Source organism: Geotrypetes seraphini, chromosome 11, assembly GCF_902459505.1.
Source record: "Geotrypetes seraphini chromosome 11, aGeoSer1.1, whole genome shotgun sequence".
Lineage (NCBI taxonomy): Eukaryota > Metazoa > Chordata > Amphibia > Gymnophiona > Dermophiidae > Geotrypetes > Geotrypetes seraphini.
This window is the reverse complement of record NC_047094.1, coordinates 43,435,545-43,455,536: the sequence shown is the minus strand read 5'-3', so window position 1 is coordinate 43,455,536 and position 19,992 is coordinate 43,435,545. Positions and strand designations below refer to the sequence as shown.

Genomic DNA, 19,992 nt, shown 5'->3' with positions numbered 1-19,992 from the left:
CTTGATCTGCTTTTTTGTAAATTAAGGGAGTCAAACTGGGCAGATGTCTGTCCGGCATTGGCCTACCTCCCAACCTCTGAAGCTGTCTTCAAAGCTCACTCCAGCTACGAGGTTGTTTAAGTTTTTTGTTTTAATTGGATTCCACCCTTTTTCTAAATAGCGATCATCTGTGTTGTATCACCCATTCTTGAATTCTGTCATGATTTCTGTCTTCAAGCCTCCCATGGGAAAGCATTCCAGACATCCACTACCCCTTCTGTGAAAAGTATTTCCTAGCATTGCTCCTAAGTCTCCCATCCAGCAACTCATGACTTTTAGTTCTATTGCTTCCCCATCTCTGAAAAAGATTAGTTTGCATATTAATATATTTAAAGTATTTAAATGTCTCTATCACATCCTTCCTAGCTGTCCTCTCCTCTAGGATGCTGAAGCACCTGCTTCCCTGTGCCACCATAGCAAGCCTTTTGAAGTAATGTGTTTTTTTTTTTTTTAATTAACAATTACACATATACCGTATTTGCCGGCGTATAAGACGACCCCCCAACTTTTAGTTAAAATATAGAGTTTTGTGTTATACTCGCCGTATAAGACGACCCCTTCTTCCGCACACCTTCTCTACCGCCCCGGGTGCAGCACAGCCGGCCAGGTTCCCTTACTTTTGTGGCACTTCCCCGACCGACCGACAACAGCCCCGGTCCGACAAACCTCCCTGCCCTTAACCGCGAATCTAAATTACCTTCTTACAGCTGCTGTAAGAAGGTATTTAGATTCGCGGCTACAGGGCAGGGAGGATTGTCGGACCCGGGCTGTTATCGGTCGGTCGGGGAAGTGCCACAAAAGTAAGGGAACCTGGCCGGCTGTGCTGCAACCGGGGCGGGGCGGCCGCCCCTCTCTCTTGGTAGCCACTCGAACCGCGAGGCTACTCTCCTTCTCCTTATCTGCCCTGCCTGCAGCACAGAGCCGAACGGAAGTCTTCCCGACGTCAGCGCTGACGTCGGAGGGAGGGAGGGCTTTGTTTAAGCTTTGTTTAAGCCCTCCCTCCCCTCCGACGTCAGCGCTGACGTCGGGAAGACTTCCGTTCGGCTCTGTGCTGCAAGCAGAGAAGGTAGTAAGGGCATGTAAAACAGTACCCGGCGTATAAGACGACCCCCGACTTTGGGGAGGATTTTAAGGTACTGAAAAGTCGTCTTATACGCCGGCAAATACGGTACTTTAAGATATTTTTATTTCATCAACAACTTCACACAAAGTTATATCCTTGGAGTATTCCAATCTGGAACTGTGCGATACACCCTCTAATGTCCCTACTCTTCCCACATTACTGCAGCCTCTGCTGTGGAGACAATGCAAAAGGGAGCAACTTTTTTTTTTTTTTTTTTGTATCCCTGCTCCCTTGTACCTTGGGAAGACACACCATCCACATGGCCCTCAGGATGGCCCTAGTTAGTACTAGGGGTTCAAGAAAGGATTGGACAATTTCCTGCTGGAAAAGGGGATAGAGGGGTATAGATAGAGGATTACTGCACAGGTCCTGGACTTGTTGGGCTGCCACATGAGCGGACTGCTGGGCACGATGGACCTCAGGTCTGACCCAGCAGAGGCATTGCTTATGTTCTTATATTAATGATTCAATCCATCTCTTCAGAGATATAGTAACTTCTACTAAACTGCCCTATTTGTGAAACTTGGGGGAAAGCTCTTCCATATTATGATTAGGGAAAGTAACTAGAATCTCTTGTGATTCAGGTAACTTGGAAAAGGGCAGGGAAATCATTATGAAGCAGAGTTTTCATTTCCTCTCTTAGTTGTTGTGAATCTTGTTAGAGTTATAAGGCCATAGAACTTGCATATTCTGTAAAATAACTGCAATTAATGCCACGAGATCTAGCAAAATGTAATAGGTGCAATGGTTGGATTGATCACACAACACTACTCGGTTCATTAATTTAATACGAGTCTTAATTTCCACTTGAAAATGAAGTGTTTACCATTCTATTAGCAAAGAAGCAGATATTTTCTGAGTATGCAATACCTAGATAAAAGGCAGTTCCTCTTCATTGCATTTCAAGGTTTAACAAATTAGTTACCTTACAAGGCACCAAAATATACATGAGTTGGGATGCAAAAAAAGTTATATTCACCGGTAGCCAGCAAATATACAAATTCATCTGTTTTAAAAAATTGTACACAAAACACTGGACCAGAAATCAAACTGAATTACTCAATACTGTCTGTATAGGGGAGAGTGTAGCGCAGTGGTTAAAACTACAGCCTCAGTATCCTGAAGTTGTGGGTTCAAACCCATACTGCTCTTTGTGACCCTGGGCAAGTCACTTAATCCCCCACCCCCACCCCATTGCCCCAGGCACATTAGATAGATTGTGAGCTCACTGGGACAGATAGAAAAAATGCTTGAAGTACATTACATTACATTACATTACATTAGTGATTTCTATTCCGCTTGTACCTTGCGGTTCTAAGCCTGAATAAAATTCATGTAAACCATTCTGAGCTCCCCTGTGAGAACAGTATAGAGAATTAAATAAATAAAATAAATTGCTCACAGTGTGGGTGGGTCTTAAAATTATCTGGACAGTGGTAATATTTAGCCATTGTTCAGATAACATATATATGTGTAGTGTGTAGTTTAGGCTGTGTGTAGTGTGTAGATGGGCTGTCATTAAGATCTACGTAATCCAATCTAATCTAGGATTTGTAAATTGCTCTATTGTATATCTATAAAGGATCAAGGCAATTTACAATGCCAAGAATTTGCGGGAGCCATTGAGGAAGCTGCTCAAATCGCGCACCTGCTCGTGCTTCTCAGGGCGGCCGAAGACACTCATGGGAGATTGTTAACAGCGGGGCAGGAATTTGGAAAGTTTGCTCCTGCCCGCTGCACCTCCACCGGGGATCAGCGATAGAGGTATGAGGCTAGGGCATGGAGGGGTCAGGGTGCAGAGCCTGGGAGGGAGGGAGGGGACAGAGTCTGATGGGGGAAGGAAGGAAGGGTGCTGGGTGCAGTGCCTGGCAGAAAGAGAGCTGGGTACAGAGCCGGGCAGGGTATTGAATATTAAGCCACCCGACTTATATTCGAGTCAACCATTTTTCCTCCTTTTTTTGGGGGGGGGAGAAAAGGGGGTCTCGACTTATAGTCGGATCGACTTATATTCATATATATACGGTATATATTTTTTAACAGGATTCAGACTTCCATACCCTAGCAACATCCACCATAAACATCCATTTAACACACTGACATGGCCTAATTTTGAACAGGCAAAAAACAAAGTATATGAAAATCTCTATAGCCCCATTATTTGAAAATGGCCATACAGATATCCATGTGAAGCAGATAGTCAGCCCAGTCGTTACCAAGAGATCCATGTACAAATCCCACTTTAATTCTTATATTTTAAATTGTGACCCCTCCAGGAACAGAAAAGGACTTACTGTACCTGAAAGAACACTTCAATAGACTTCAGGCTTGCAGCTGTCCTATATTTAGATACAGTAGCTAATATTCTATTTCTTGAGGACTCACAATTAAAAAAAAAAAACAAAAAACAAAGAGAGAGAGAGTTAAAGTGGGATTTGAACCTGGGTCCCCTGGAATAAAGTCCCCTGTACTTAGGGTTACCAGATTTTCCCTCTGGAAAATCAGGACCCTTAGACCCGCCCCCCCTAGGCATATGCTTATGTCCTCCCTGATGAGAGCAGGAAGCGGGGGGCGGGGCTGGGGTGGGATTGGAGGCAGGGATGGGGCAGGAGCAGGGCGGGATTGGGAGTGGGACCGGTGCGTGACATGGCGAGGATGAGTGGAACTGGGCGGTCCTGTGGGCGGGTCTAGGGGTCCGGGTTTTCCAGCCAGAAAATCTGGTAACCCTATACTCATACTTATGCATGTAAATAAATAAAATTAATATGGTCACTGTGCCAGCTAGATATTTACATTCCATTTTCTTTATTATTCCATGGTTTTTCACCTGATGTAAAATAATGTGTTAGCCTCATAACATTGTTTAATTAGAAAACTTACAGGACAATTTCCAGTCAAGGTTAATGGCTGGGAGAGAGGCGGGAAACAAAATAAGTTAGTTGGGAAGGGACACTGGTCAGACCACTGTGTGGACAAATACGTTTATTCACAATAAAATTCACACAAGTATCCAAAATGTGGCAGGCATGTAAAGTCCTTTGTAAAAGAACATATGCTGGACCCCAGAGAGAGGAGGGACCAGTGTAGGTGACCAGGAAAGTGCAGCAGGACCATGAGAAAATGGTGCTCGTGCCTCCACAATATTCCGCATTACCTGTTTCAGTAGAGTTCTTCAGCAGCAGATCCCCGCGACAGTTCAGACACTTCTGACAGGCAAAGCCTTTGATAGATTATGCCATACATTTCCCTTCTACGCATCAGTGCTATTTTGCACTGATCCCGCTTCAACCTGGGCTATTCCATGGAGTGCACTGCATGAGCCACTGAAAGACCAAGTTCATCTTAGGTCCACCAGGATATCATTTTAAACCCGTGTTCATATTTAAATTAAAAAACCCCAAGGGGCTCACAAATATGATTCATACCGTTATGCATAATAGGCATTTTCTGCTTGCATTCTAAACTCGTATCATGTTTTCCACTGTAGAAATAGCCTGCATTCCGGCACAAACCTTTTCAAGACATTTAATCGATCACTCACACTGCTAAAGGGTTGCCCAACAGCAAGAGCAAAATGTATAAATATTAATAATCTGTCAGCAACAATATTTTTTAAAAATTACATTTTTTTTTTTTAGACTTACTTAATTTAGGCCTTTTGTAAAGACGATTATTGAGGTGGGCCCATAGAGATTCAGAGAGCATCAGAGTGTTTGCCGCTAACATGCCTTTGTAAAAGGGATGGGGGGAAGAATAACTTCTAAGTTATACCTCTAGAGTTCTATGAGGTGACCAAATGAATATAATACAATGTCAGGGAAGGAGAAATGCAAGCAAATCTTATTTTAGTGCATACACTCAGGTCAATATTCAAAGCTCCTGAATGGTTAAATCATCTGTTCAGGGCTTACTGCTCATTTTCAGGGACACTTAACTGGTTGATGCCGATGAAAATGTCAAGTTAGCATCTAGCAGAAAACCATATTTGGGTGGCAGAGTTGGCAATTTTTCTAGTTAAGTGCCAATATTCAGCACTTAACTGGCCAGAATAGCTGAACAAATAGAACCACATAGCTAGGGTTGCCATATGGCTCCAAAAAAAGCAGGACGGATTGAAACATCTGAGTTCTCAATCTGTCTTCCTTATTTCCATTGAAAGCAATGGAAGTAAAACCCAGAAGTCTAAATCCATTCTCCTTTTTTCTGGAGCCATATGGTAGTCCTACCCTTAGCCAGTTAAGTGTTGAATATCACACTTAACTGGCTAAGCGTTAGCTGTCTCTGAGAGCCTGGAAATTCAGATGTCTCAACATGGCTTTGACATTGAATTTCTGGGCATAATGCCAGCAATAGTCAGCAAAACTCTGAACACTGCTGGCTGAAAATTGGCTCTACTGTTTTATTTTTCTTAAGTTTCAAAGTCCGGTTTCAAAGTCCATTTTACATGCAAGAATTGAAATGTGCACAGTTCCTCTTGCATTTTACAAAAGGCTCTATTAAACGAAGAGCCGTTTATAAAATGCCAGGAAGAATACTTGCAGAATAGTGATTTCTATTCCACAAGGTAATGGTGGAATAGAAATCACTAATGTAATGTATATCCAGTACGATCAGAAAATAATACAAGAGTACCCATACTGGGGCAAATTGATGGTCCAGCAAACCTCAGCATCCTGCTTTTAGCAGTGGCTAATCCAGGTAACAAGTACCTGGCAGAATCCCAAATGTTAGCAAGATTCTATGCAACCAATCCCAGGGCCAGCAGTGACTTTTCCCATTTCTTTGTTAATAGCAGACTATGGACTTTCTTCCTGGAGCTTGTCTAAACCTTTTTTCAAACCCGGTTATACTAACCACTTTTACCACATCCTCTGGTAATGAGTTCCAAAGCTTAACTATTCATTGAGTTAAAAAAAAAAATAGTTCCTCCTATTAATTTTAAAAGTATTACCATGTAACATCATTGAGCATCCCCTAGTGCATGGTATTTTTTAAAATTTATTCTTTGGAGGGAGTATGTCAGGTGTGGACATTCTAGCTAGCCAGCTTGTCATGATTAACACACACTTAACTGGTTATCCATAACACGGGATCCCTTAGGGCCAGATTCTATTAATGCTTACTTACATGCATGCTTACATTTTAGGCACCACTTGGCAAGGTTGTCAATCAGCTGCTAGGCACTACTTATAGGTACTTATAGAATCCTTCCTAATAGTACCTAGAGCATGCTTAAGAGTTGCTAGGCGCCAGTATACTTGGCCTAATTTACTGGCACCTAACTCAGATACCTACTACTATTGTTAGAACTTGAAGAATGGTCTGAAATTTGGCAGCTAAAATTTAATGCTAAGAAATGCAAGGTCATGGTCAAGGGAATGGTACAGTTTACGGGTGAAGAACTTATGTGCACGATGGAAGAGCGGGACTTGGGTGTGATTACATGTGATGATCTTAAGGTGGCCAAACAGGTTGAAAAGGTGATGGCGAAAGCTAGAAGTATGCTAGGTTGCATAGGGAGAGGTATGGCCAGTAGGATAAAGGAGGTATTGATGCCTCTGTATAAAACTCTGGTGAGACTTCATTTAGAATATTGTATACAATTCTGGAGGCCGCACCAGGATGGAGTCGGTCCAGAGGAAGGCTACTAAAATGGTGTGTGGTATTTGTAATAAGGTGTATGGGGATAGACTTAAAGATCTCAATCTGCATACTTTGGAGGAAAGGCAGGAGAGGGGAGATATGATAGAGACGTTTGAATACCTACGTAATATAAATGTGCATGAGTCGAGTCTCTTTCATTTGAAAGGAAACTCTGTAATGAGAGGGCATAGGATGAAGTTAAGAGGTGATAGGCTCTGGAGGAAATACTTTTTTACAGAAAGGGTGATAGATGCATGGAACAGTCTCCCGGAAGAGGTGGTGGAAACAGAGACTGTGTCTGAATTCAAGAGGGCCTGGGATAGGCACGTGGGATCTCTCAGAGATAGAAAGAGATAATGGTTACTGCGGATGGGCAGACTGGATGGGCCATTTATCCGATTTTTGCCGTCATGTTTCTATAGCACCACCAGACTTACGCAGCACTGTACAAAGTCACAAAGAAGACGAAAACAGTTTCTGCTCGAAAGAGCTTACAATCTAAACAGACAAGACAGACAAACAGGATGTCATGGATACAGTTAAGGGGAACAGTTAATCAGCTGGCTGGGTTGGTGTGCAGAGGAGTAGGGTTAAGGATTGAAGGCTATATCAAAAAAGTGGGTTTTCAGTCTGCTTTTAAACAAGGTACGGGAAGGGGCTTGGAGGACAAACTCATGTAATTTATTCCAGGAATAAGGATCAGCTAGATGAAAGGAATGAAGTCTGGGATTGGCAGTGGAGGAGAAAGGTACAGCTAAGAGCAGCTTATCTGAGGAACAGAGTTCTCTGGGAGGTGTATAAGGAGAGAGAAGAGGAGAGATATTGAGGGGCAGCAGAATGAACACAAGTGTAGGTCAGCAATAGGAGCTTGAACGGTATGCGATTGTGGATAGGGAGCCAGTGAAGTGATTTAAGGAGAGGGGTGACATGAGTGTAGCGAGGTTGGAAAAAAATGAGTCATGCAGCAGAGTTTTGCACAGATTGCAAGGGGAAAAGGCGATATCTAAGTCAACCATGCCTATTCTTTGCCCTTAACTACACCTACTTTTCAAGTAGGCATCATTAGTCATCTGAGGGCACCTTCACTTGGTTATTGCTAGGCAACCTGAGTTTAGCGCCAAACTCTTAATTGGATACTTTAATTTTTTTAATTATTATTATTGGCTGAAAACTGGCACAGTCAATTACCACACCAATTAAACCAATTAAAAAAAAAGTTGAGTGTGGATTATGAAGTTAGGCGTTGCTAGGCATCCTCGATTAGGGCACCCTATACAGAATCTGGCTTTTAGAGCTTCCCAAATAGGCCATTTTGGCACTATTTTGATGTTTTGAAAGTGTGTTGATATGTAATGGAGTGCTGAAAGATTACATTAGAAAACCCCTGACGCAGCCAGATTGTCAGAACGGAATTTCCCTGTCAAGCACATCAGCTGCACAGTAATCGGTGAACAATTGGAAGCACCAGAACATTTAGATGTAGCCACAAGGATCCAACAGTGTTATGTTCTGCAGCTGTGAGGCCCTGAAGCCTCGATAGTACAGCTAAGTCATTTATTTATTATTTCTTCACTCCCATATGTTACAGTCGCTGCAGAAGTCTGAACCTCTTTGTGACCCTGGTGTGAACAAGAGTAAGCCTTTATAGAATAAGGCGGTGATCTATTGAAGAGTGTTTTGAACACTGGAAAGAAGAGATCCATTGTAAGAAAATTAAGAATGAACTGTCTTTATAATCAGCTATGAACTATGTGGAATTTTTTTTGAAACCCATGAAGCACAACTGAGGTATTTTTTTCTCCACAATTGTTATTTTTCCATTTTTGTTTTTATTTGGCAGTTGGTTTCAGTGAGTTTTTGATGTTCTTCCCTATATGAGGGTCACAATTATGCTGAATAAATTACATAATGGGTTTCCAGTCTCCTCACAAAAGAGCCATAGCACATTTTGGATATTCATTTTATGGTATCATTTATGTGCTTCTCTTTTCTATGTCGTAAGCTCTTCCCCATCAATTTTCCTTAGGTTGCATGTGCTAATATGAACATTAGTGCACAACCTGAAAAAGAAACACTGGAAGTTGCTCTATATCCTAGGCACTCTGGAAATGGGCTTATCATGCAGGAATGTCAATATAAGAATAGCCTTAATGGGTCAGACCAACAGCCCATCAAGCCCAGTAGCCCGTTCTCACAGTGGCCAATCCAGGTCACCAGTACCTGGCAAAAACCCAAAGAGTAGCAACATTCCATGCTACCGATCCAGGGCAGGAAGTGGCTTTCCCCATGTCTTTCTTAAAACCAGCTAAGCTATCTGCTCTTACCACAACTTTTGGCAACGAATTCCGGAGCTTAACTATTTTCTGAGTGAAAAAAATTTCCTCCTATTGGTTTTAAAAGTATTTCCCTGTAGCTCCATCGAGTGTCCCCTAGTCTTTCTAAGTTTTGACGGAGTAAACAATCGATCCACTTGTATCCGTTCTACTCCTTTCAGGATTTTGTAGACTTCAATCATATCTCCCCTCAGCCAGCTCCTAACTCTTTTTGTGTTCCATCCCCTTTATCATCATGGTCACTCTTCTTTAAACCTTTTCTAGCACCACTATATATTTCTTGAGAGAAGGAGACCAGAATTGAAACACAATAATCCAGATGAGGTCAAACCATGGAGTGATACAGGGGCATTATAACATTCTTAGTCTTGTTAGCCATCCCTTTTTTAATAATTCCTAGCATCCTGTTTGCTTTCTTGGCCACCACCGCACATTGGGCGGAATGTTTCATTGTATTGTCTATGATGACACCCAGATCCTTTTCTTGAGCGCTAACCCCCAAGATGAACCCTAGCATTCGGTAACTGTGATTCAGGTTATTCTTCCCAATGTGCATCACTTTATATTTAACAACATTAAATTTAATTTGCCACTTGGATGTCCAGCCTTCCAATTTTCTAAGGTCTGCCTGCAATTTTCACAATCCACATGCATTTTAATAACTTTGAACAATTTAGTGTTATCTGCAAATTTAATCACCTTACTCGTCATTCCAAGTTCCAGATCATTTATAAAAAAGTTAAATAGCACCGGTCCCAGTACTGACCCCTGCGGCACTCCACTATTTACTGTCCTCCATTGAGAAAAATGACCATTTAACCCTACTCTCTGTTTGCTATCCAATAATCAATTCCTAATCCACAACTGAACTTTCCCACCTATCCCATGACTCTAATTTTCTCAGGAGCCTCTCATGAGGAACTTTATTGAAAGCTTTAGGTGTCATTTGTAGAATTGGGGCTTTAATGAATAAACATGTATCACTAGGACTTAGGCCCATGTACTTAAGCCTGGCTGGTATACTGGCTGGTATAATCGCGAGCACCTATCTTACAGCTATGAGTATTTTCATTGTTATGCTAGTATTCTATAAAGGAATGTAACCCCCTGATATTCAAAGATATCTATCCAGCCAGAAACAGCTGCTAACTGGTTAAATTTCATTTAACTGTTAACTGTGAATATTCAGTGTGTAATAACTGGCTATCTCTGCTGAATATTTGTGGTTAACAGCTAAAAGTTAAACCAACTATATTGCATGATGACGGACAATATTCGGCATTGATCGGCTAAGTTTAGCAAATTGGGTTGCCTAAATAGCAGTCCTATCTTTGCCCATAACCGGTTAACACTGAATATTGACTTAACTGGTTAAATTATAACCAGTCAAAAAAACCCAGATATTCAAATGCCAGTCACTATAAATGACTCGGCATTGAATATTTGACCTCATCTCCAACCGTGGCACCCCGATTCTCTAACTGGCGTTTATGTCACAGGCGCTGGTTAGAGAATTACGTTGCTGCTGAGCTGATCGCAGCAAGGGAATTTCCCTGCCGCAATCAGCTCAGTGGCAACTGCAGTGGCAGGAAACCCCTGAAACACCCCCCCCCCCCGGTGAAGTCAGGCGGCAGGAGGGATGCCCACTTCCTCCTGCCAGAACACCCTCACTGAAACACCCCCAACCCAGCAACTGACTGACCCCCCACCCATCCGGCGACAACCTTTCCTCCTGCCAATGCACCTGGCAATCCCCCTGAAGAGGAGACCACCACCCCCAATTCCCCCCTGTACCTTGTAAACAGAAGGTCCTGTAGCAAACATCACAGAACTGTGGGTTACTTTTTGGCCACTGATAGAAAGCATCCCCCAAGCAACCCCTGGCTGGAACCCCCCCCCCCCGAACTCCCCCACCCAACTGTGATAGGCAGAATGAATGCCTACTCCCTCCTGCCAGAACACCCCCTCTGGAATACACTGGGAGGGGCTTAAGATTCTAATTGGCCAAATACCTAAAGCCCCTCTCATGCACTGGAAAGGAAGCCTAAGACTCCAGTTGGCTCAGATGCCTAAGGCTCCTCAGGGCTTTAGGTTCCTCCCCAGTGCATCCCAGAATGCAATGGGAAGTGGAATGCCTGATATTTTCCAGTAGTGGGCCTGCCGGCTGGAGGGTGTATGCCTCCCTCCAGCTGGGCCTTGATAGTTATCTGTCTCCAAAATATTCTGCCTGGAAGATGTTTATCAACAACATTGAGTTATAAAGTGCTTTGAGCGAATGGTATAGAATAGTGGTCTCCAACCTTTAAAGAGCTGCAGTGTGACTACAAAAAAGATCTGAGGGCCATCAAAAGAATTCAAGTTTACATATACTACTAGTTTTGAACTCACTTGTTCAGACTGGGCATTAAAAATGAATACTAATATTGATTCTACAACACTTAAATGATATATTTTAAAAACTCTATTTTGGATTGTCGGCAAGTAGCAAATTCCATAAATGAGACATATGAATAACACACTTGAGAGATTGTTTGCAGTTACTATATCAAATGGACAAGATTGAAATTAACATATTTACAGGATTTGAAGAGCTTTTCAGGCAACTTTTTGAGGGCCACAATGGAGGACTTCAGCGGCCACACTTTGGAGATCACTGGTCTAGAAGTTATTAGCAAAATCTAGGCTTTATTAGGAATACTAATTCAAATTTGTCTTTCTTGATGTTAAATGATGTAAGGTAGAATGTCATCTTTGTTCTTTTTGTGCAAAAATGTTACAAGTGTTTGCACTAATGTGTTAAAAAGAAATGAGCAAGGTCACAGCATTATTATACTTTAATGAATGTATCTGACTCTAATTCCTTTTGTTGCTTATTGAGCTATTTCCCATAAGTTTCACACACGTGACCTCTAAGGATTAATTCAATAAGCATATTCTGTATCTGGATTTTACATTATTTTCAGAAGATATCAGTAATATTGTAAAATATCATTTTATTAGATAGCTGCATATTAAAAGTCAATGGTCTCCCTAAGGTTTGAAAGTAGAAACACTTTAACTTTCATAAATGAGAATGGTGGAATTTACTTTAGCTCAAGCTACATAGAAAATGAAAAGAATGGGAATTGCAATGCAATCTAATGTCACATAATTTACATAATTTAGGCATATAATCTAATGCCCTGTTCAGTCTTTTTTGTCTTGAATGAAATTGGTTTTCAAGCAATGTACAAGAATTCATAACTAGCAGTATTATAATGGATAACGCCAGAGAGTAATGGCACTTAGAAACCTGGAAAAAAAAAATAAACCGGGGGGGGGGGAGGCTGGCTGTTTTTCATGCAGGGCCTCAATGGCTGGAGGGGGTGGGGCGGAGAGAAAGGACCCCCCTCAGAACTCCAATTTCAGAGTAGATTCCCTTCACTCAGAATACTTGTGAGCCTGTTAGGCCCAAGAAAAAGAACACAACTTATGCATTATAAGAAGATAAGATTTGCCATATTGAGTCAGACCAAAGGTCCATCAAGCTCACTATTCTTTATATCAGTGGCCAAAAAGTAACATAAAGTTCTGTGATGTTAGCTATTGGAATGAGCTGTTTTCCAAAACAAATATTGTTTGCCAAAAAGAGAGCACACTATTTGCATATTACATTACATTACATTAATGATTCTATTCCGCCATTACCTTGCGGTTCAAGGCGGATTACATCCAAACTAAAACAAGAATTACATTTCAACTTTGAAGTAATAGATTAAATGATGAGATAAAATTTTAAGGGAGAATTATGGGTTTTAGATAATGTTTGGTAACTAGAAAAATTAGAGAGTACTAAGGGTTTATAGAGTGTTGGATGTTGGGTTAGGATTGTTGTGCTGGATAGGTTTAACGTGTTTTTTGAAGAGTATATATTTTAATTTCGTTCTTGAAGGTTTTGTAATCTGTGGATGAAGATAACAGAGTGGTGAGTTGTTTGTCCAACTTAGCTGCTTTGGAGGCTATTAGGTTGTCATAAAGCATATACAGTAGTACAAAATTCTCTTAAAGAGTACGTTATGATATTTATTCATTTTGATTTTTATCCCGTTCTCCCAGAAGCTCAGAACGGGTTACAAGCAGACATTTACAATCGTTTGAAAACAGACTAGTCATGACAACAAATAGGTTACAGTAGACAATAACACAGCTTATTCTAGAGACCAGACTGGTCATAGCGAAGAGTACTAGGAGAAGTATATTGAGGAGGCAGTTTTTAATGGCCCGATTGGCAGAAGAGGAAGGTCTTTACTGCTCTGCGGAAGGTCATTAGTGAGTCTAGCGATCTGATCTGTGTGGGTAGTCGGTTCCGTAGCAGAGGTAGGACATGGCTGAAGGATCTTTTGTACACCGTACTCATTTGGAGGGATCTCCCTGCAGAAATGCTGAATCTTTTTTCTGCTTTGGAGCGGAGGGGGCGGTTAGGGGTGTATAGGCATAGCTTGGATGCTATGTAGGCTGGGGGGTTTTGGTAGAATCTCTTGTGTGTCATGATCAGGGCTTTGAAGATGCATCACTTTTTGACTGGTAACCAGTGAGCTGCATAGAGCACTGGAGTAATGGGGTCATGGTAGCTGAGGTTGTATAGGAGTTGAATTGCTGAGTTTTGGACTTTTTAGAGGTGTTTTAGATCTATTGCAGCAATGCCATTGAATAGGGAGTTGCGGTAGTCTAGTCTAGAGTACATAGGCATATAGCAGTTGGGCTAAGTCTGTTTCTGGGAGATAGGGTTTGATCCTTCGCAGTTGGTGTAGGTAGCAAAAAGATGTGGAAACTACCTGCGAGACGTGGGCGGAGAGGGACATGTTTGGATCACATGCATGTCTAGTAGTTATGTAGGCGGGTTGATTCCCTATAGCAGAGGTAGGGAACTCTGGTCCTCGAGAGCCATATTCCAGTCGGGTTTTCAGGATTTCCCCAATGAATATGCATTGAAAGCAGCGCATGCAAATAGATCTCATGCATATTCATTGGGGAAATCCTGAAAACCCGACTGGAATACGACTCTCGAGGACCAGAGTTCCCTACCCCTGCCCTATAGAGTGTTTACAGTAAGGCACTAGGTTGGCATTTACAGTATACTCATGCCTAACTGTAGACAGTTAAACACATGAATGCAAGTATTCTATAACCCGCCTACATAACTACTAGACATGCATGTGATCCAAATATGTCCCTCCCAAGTCTACACCCCCTTGCAGGAGAGCACTCTGTATTTTGCGTAAACAATTTATAGAAAACCGACTAATGCAAACTGTGTACAACTCATTAGTGCTAAGTAGTGCCAGTTAAGACTAATCATAGCCAGTAATTAGCTGCTGACAATCAGTAGCTAATTAAGCTGCTAAGTCACATACACAACTTTGCAAGCTAAGTGTAAAATTTTGCATGCACATTTATACATTTAGGGGGTCAGTGCACACTGGGGTCCTTTTACTAAGGTGCACTAGCCATTTTAGTGCGTGCTAAACACTAACGTGTCCATTATAGTCTATGGACAAGTTGGCGTTTAGTGCGCGCTAAAACGGCTAGTGCGCCTTACTAAAAGGACCCTACTATTTCCCACTAGTGTGCTTATGCATACGCAAGGGTTCACTCATGTGTAATGGTAGTGCATGGGTACCATATAAGAAAAAAAAAAATTGGGGGGGAAATTCTATAGATGTTGCTCACAGTTCAGCACCAGTAAAATTTGGAACAAGATTCTATAAAGGGTGTGTCCCCTTTACAGAATAGCACATAGTGTCAGGTGAATAAAAAATCACCATATGTTTCCTCAATTACCCCCAAATCACCAGAGATTAGTTTTTCCTCCTCAGTCTGATTCCCTTATCCTTCTGCCTGTGATAGTGGCTCATTCCATCTCCTTCCTTCCCCTGCCCCTCCTTCCATAGTGACTAGCTATCTCCTCCTCTTTCATATTCCATTGTGCAATGGCTTCTGGGTTGTTTCCTCTTGCCGACAGGCGTGAGCAGCAGATGAATCCTCTTTCTGTCACAGGGCTGCCACAGGATGCATATCTTCTTGCCTTTGGGCTGCAGCTGACTCTTCCATCCGATGTGGCAAACAACCCAAATGACGAAGTACAAAGTTACATATTGATAAAAAAAAAAACTAACATAATAAATGTCCCCATAAATAGCATGAGAAGTGACAGATCATGAAAACCCTTGGGCTGCACACACCCATATTTTTCTACATGAAATTTACTTGCAATTAAGTTTGGTTCTGGGAGGGGGGATTATAAGAGCATAAGTTGCTATACTGAGACAGACCAAAGGTCCATCAAGCCCAGTATCCTGTTTCCAACAATAGCCAGCCCAGGTTGCAAGTACCTGGCAAGATCCCAAGGAGTAAAATAGATGTTATGCTGCTTAACCTAGGAATAAGCAGTGGATTTTCCCAAATACATCTTAATAATGGTTTATGGGCTTTTAGGAAATTATTCAAACCTTTTTAAACCCTGATAAGCTTACATTCTCAGGCAATGAATTCCAGAGTTTAAATACATATATTGAGTGAAGAAACACCAGTCTCTGTTTCTCCAGTTTGTTTTAAATCTACTATTTTGTAGCTTCATTACATGCCCCCTAGTCCTAGTATTTTTGGGAAGAGTAAGCAAGCAATTCCACACCACTCAGTATTTATAGACCTCTGCCATAGCTTCCCTGAGCCGTCTCTTCTGCAGGCTGAAGACCCCTAGCTACTTTAGCCCTTCCTCATAGGGAAATCATCCCATCCCCTTTATCATTTTATCACCCTTCTCTGTACTTTTTCTAATTCTGCTATATCTATTACCCAGCAAACCACCATCTTGTCCAGGCTAAGGATCCCTTTTTGATTGGTTAGTGATTGAGAAAGAAATTTCAAACAAAGCCGATGTGGATTAAAAACAAGCAAACAACAGTATTAGTAGGTAAGACCAAAGACATGTCATCTGTATCTCTGTTAAACAATTGGATGTATGTGGCTAAAGGGCAGAGGTATATGTTGAAAAGTACTGTACAGGAGAAGGGATAGAAGCCTGTGGAACACCACGCGCTAGGCAGTGAGGCCTGGAGGTCTTCGAGTGAAATGTCACAGTGATGGAATGGTCATGTTGTAAGGAAGCAAACCAACAAATTAACAGTGTCTGAAAGACAGGCCTGAGATAGATGGGCAAAAGTGAATGATTGACCAAATCAAATGTGGCCAAAAGATCAAGTGAGACAAAACACAGCAATATTGCCATTACCTAGGAGAGTGTAGTCCTTGGTACTGTGGAAGTGGCAGAAACCAGCCTGAAGAGTGGATGAGCTTTCAGCATGTGGAAAAATTTGTTCAAAAACAAATTTTTTTAAGAGTTTAGAAATAAGAGAGGTTTCACACTGGCTGATAATTATAGGGGATTCTAGCATTCAGAGATGGCTTTTTCAAGAGATGTTTGATAATGAAATAACAAATCTATTTCAGATCTGTTAAATGTAAGAAATAGTTTAATACTAATTTTTGTCATCGAAACCGGTGTGGACAATGCTGAGGTAAACACATAAGATTATATTAAAGTGGTAGGATTACTTGGCTGTCTTTCAATTGGCTTATTGAAAATAGCTAAATGATAATTACTTGTAGAATCTTCAGACTCCCCATAGCGTCTTGTCAATTACAGACTTGTGGGATTTTCACCCATAAATTACTTCTCTCTTTCCCCATGATTTTTCAAAAAAATCAATAACCAGTTCTTCCTTATGTCTTATCAAGCCCATGCATAATGGGGGGAAAAAATCTATAGGATAAATTGTGTTTAAAATTTGGTGAAAAAAATAAATGACACTAAATGGCATTCTATAATGAGTTTTCTGGGATCAGTGCCCTTTACGGAATAGCACATAGCACCAAGATTCATGCTCAACTTTGAGCATGAGGAGTTATAGCAACTGAAATCAGGTATAAATCCCAATCCTCAAGTTGGGCTCATAAGAACATAAGAATTGTCATACTGGAACAGCCCAAAGGTCCATCAAGCCCAGCATCCTGTTTCCAAAGGTAGCCAACCTAGGTCCCAAGTACCTAGCAAGAACCCAAGTAGTAGAAAGGATTTTATGCTGCTTACCTCGGTAATAAGCAATGGATTTCCCCAGGCCATCTCAATAATGGTCTATGGACTTCTCTTTTAGGAAATTATCCAAGCCTTTTTAAAATCCCACTAAGCTGATTTCACTACATTCTCCCAGCAGTTAATTCTGGAGTTTAATTGCACATTGTGTGAAGAAATATTTTCTCTGGTTTGTTTTAAATCTACTACCGTATTTTCACGTAGATAACGCGCACCCGTGTAAAACGCGCACACGGGTATAGTGTGCGGGAAACCAAAATATATGTTAAAAAAAAATTTTGTATACCGCACACACCCGTATACCGTGCATGCTGCCCCGACTCTCCCGTCGCCGCCGACTCTCCTTTCGCCCGCCCTGACTCTCCTCTGGCCACCCCGACTCTCGTTTCACCCGTCCCGACTCTCCTCTCCCCCTTGAAGTCCTGTCCCCACCCTGAAAGCCTGATGCCCCCCCCCCCCGACGTCCGATTCACCCCCCCACAGGACCGCTCGCATCCCCACCCCGAAGGACCGCTCACACGTACTCCCACCCGCACCCCCACCCTGAAGGACCGCTCGCACCCCGACAGCCTCCCGACCCCCCCATCATGTAGACGCTTCTACCGGTGTCCTGCTGCTTCCTCTTGGCGGTCCCGGCCCTTCTGTGAGCCCTGCGCCTGCGCTGCTTCCTCTTCCGGCGGTCCCGCCCTTTCGGGACCGCCGGAAGAGGAAGCAGAGCAGGCACAGAGCTCACAGAAGGGCCGGGACCGCCAAAAGGAAACAGCAGGACACCAGTAGGAGCGTCTGCATGATGGGGGGGGGTCGGGAGGCTGTCGGGGTGCGAGCGGTCCTTCAGGGTGGGGGTGCAGTTGGGAGTGCGTGCGAGCGGTCCTTCGGGGTGGGGGTGCGGGTGCGTGCGAGCGGTCCTTCGGGGTGGGGGTGCGAGCGGTCCTGCGGGAGGGGTGAATTGGACGTCGGGGGGGGGGGAACTATGTAAAAAAAATTTTGTACAACGCGCTCACGGTTTGTAAAATCGTGTATAACACGCGCGTTATATGCGTGAAAATACGGTACTTAGTAGCTTCATTGCATGCCCCCTAGTCTTAGTACTTTTGGAAAGAGTGAACAAGCGATTCACATCTACCCTTTCCACTCAGTATGTTATAGACCTTTATCATATCACCCCTGAGCCATCTCTTCTCCAAGCTGAAGAGCCCTAGCCGCTTTACTCTTTTCTCATAGGGAAGTCATCCCAAACCTTTTTTTCATTTTTGTTGCCCTTCTCTGAACTTTTTCTAATTCCGCTATATCTGTTTTGAGATATGGTGACCAGAACTGCACACAGTATTCAAGGTGCGGCTACACCATAGAGCAATAAAAGGGCATTATAACATTTTCATCTTTGTTTTCCATTCCTTTCCTGATAATTCCTAACATTCTAGTAAACTTGAAACAGAATGAATCATTTTTAACTTATAGAAACAGTTTTGGATACTGAGCTGATAAGATAATTTGTTGTCTAGAATTATGCCAAGTATTTTAATGGTTGTGTCCCTTTTAAGTGGAATATATTTTATGCCTATATATTTGTGTCTTTATATTTATTTTTTCATTACAGGGGAAGATCATGGCATGCTATCATTGAGCCACAGCCAATTTTATCTAATTTGTGATTAATATTTTGAATTTCTACTGAGTCAAGATTGAAAACGGGATGGATGATTTGTATGTCATTGGCATAGGCAAAAATTGTAAAGCCTATAGATTTTGCTAGCATGAGTAATGGCAATAGAAATAGATTGAATAGGAGCGGGGAGAGAATAGATCCTTGCGGTACCCCGTAACTATTGGTGAACGGTTTGGATGTCAAATTTTCAAGGATAACTTTGTATGAGCGGTTGGAGAAATATGACTTAAACTAGTCCAATGCAGTCCCTGATACCCCTGCTTCCTGAAGTATAGTTAGCAGTAGATTATGATCAAGAGAGAAAGAAAAATATGAGGAAATTCAAAAATATAAATGAAAACAAAGCTCATGACTAACATTTCTTTCATGCTTCCATCTTGGATCCCAAGCATTATACTTATGAATTATCATTCATTCATTAACGTGCATTAAAATATTCTAAGATAACAATTTTTTTTAAATGCTTGTATGTGACAAACAATTAAAAAAAAAAGCCCAAACAAACTGAAATTTTGCACTAAACAGATCCTTACTGTCTTCCTAGACATAGTATCACTACAGAAAACGAGCAGCTAAGGTAGAGAGAAAGAAAGGATGATGATGTTAAGGGTGCATCTAAGCAAGTAAATGTAGATTGGTGATAGAGGCTAAGGAAGGAGGATATCAAATTCTGAACCTGCCTAAAGCAGTAATATTATTTGTGTCAGTCTCTACTTCCAGGAAGATCAGCAGCTGCAGAATGGCATAGCTACAGGTGGGATAAGGCTATCCAAAATTGGTGCTCTCTTGGTGTAGTTGGTGGGGAAATCACAAGCCTTGGCAACTAAAGACCTCCTCCATGCCAGAACACTTACAACTCACGCAGCCGTCGTCCCCCATCCCCCCATGCATGTTCAGTTTTCATGCATGTGGGTATTCGTAAAACTGAGTATGCGCAGGGTCCACAGGGACCAATGATGATGGCAGCTTAGGGAAACTGCTGTGGGCTGCCAAGTTGGAAGTATTCTAGCTTGGAGGAGGTCTTTGGCTGGCGGAGCTTGGGAGTCCCCACCAACTCAGG

General features: G+C 42.1%; 1 long non-coding RNA gene across 1 annotated transcript in view; it reads left to right on the top strand.

Annotated features, from left to right (window-relative positions):
* The first annotated feature begins 2,750 nt into the window (after positions 1 to 2,750).
* LOC117345848 overlaps positions 2,751 to 19,992 on the top strand; it is a 606,231-nt gene continuing 588,989 nt past the window's right edge. Inside the window, exon 1 of the long non-coding RNA XR_004536518.1 lies at positions 2,751 to 2,926. This is a non-coding gene — a long non-coding RNA (uncharacterized LOC117345848). The remainder of the gene's footprint in view (positions 2,927 to 19,992) is intronic.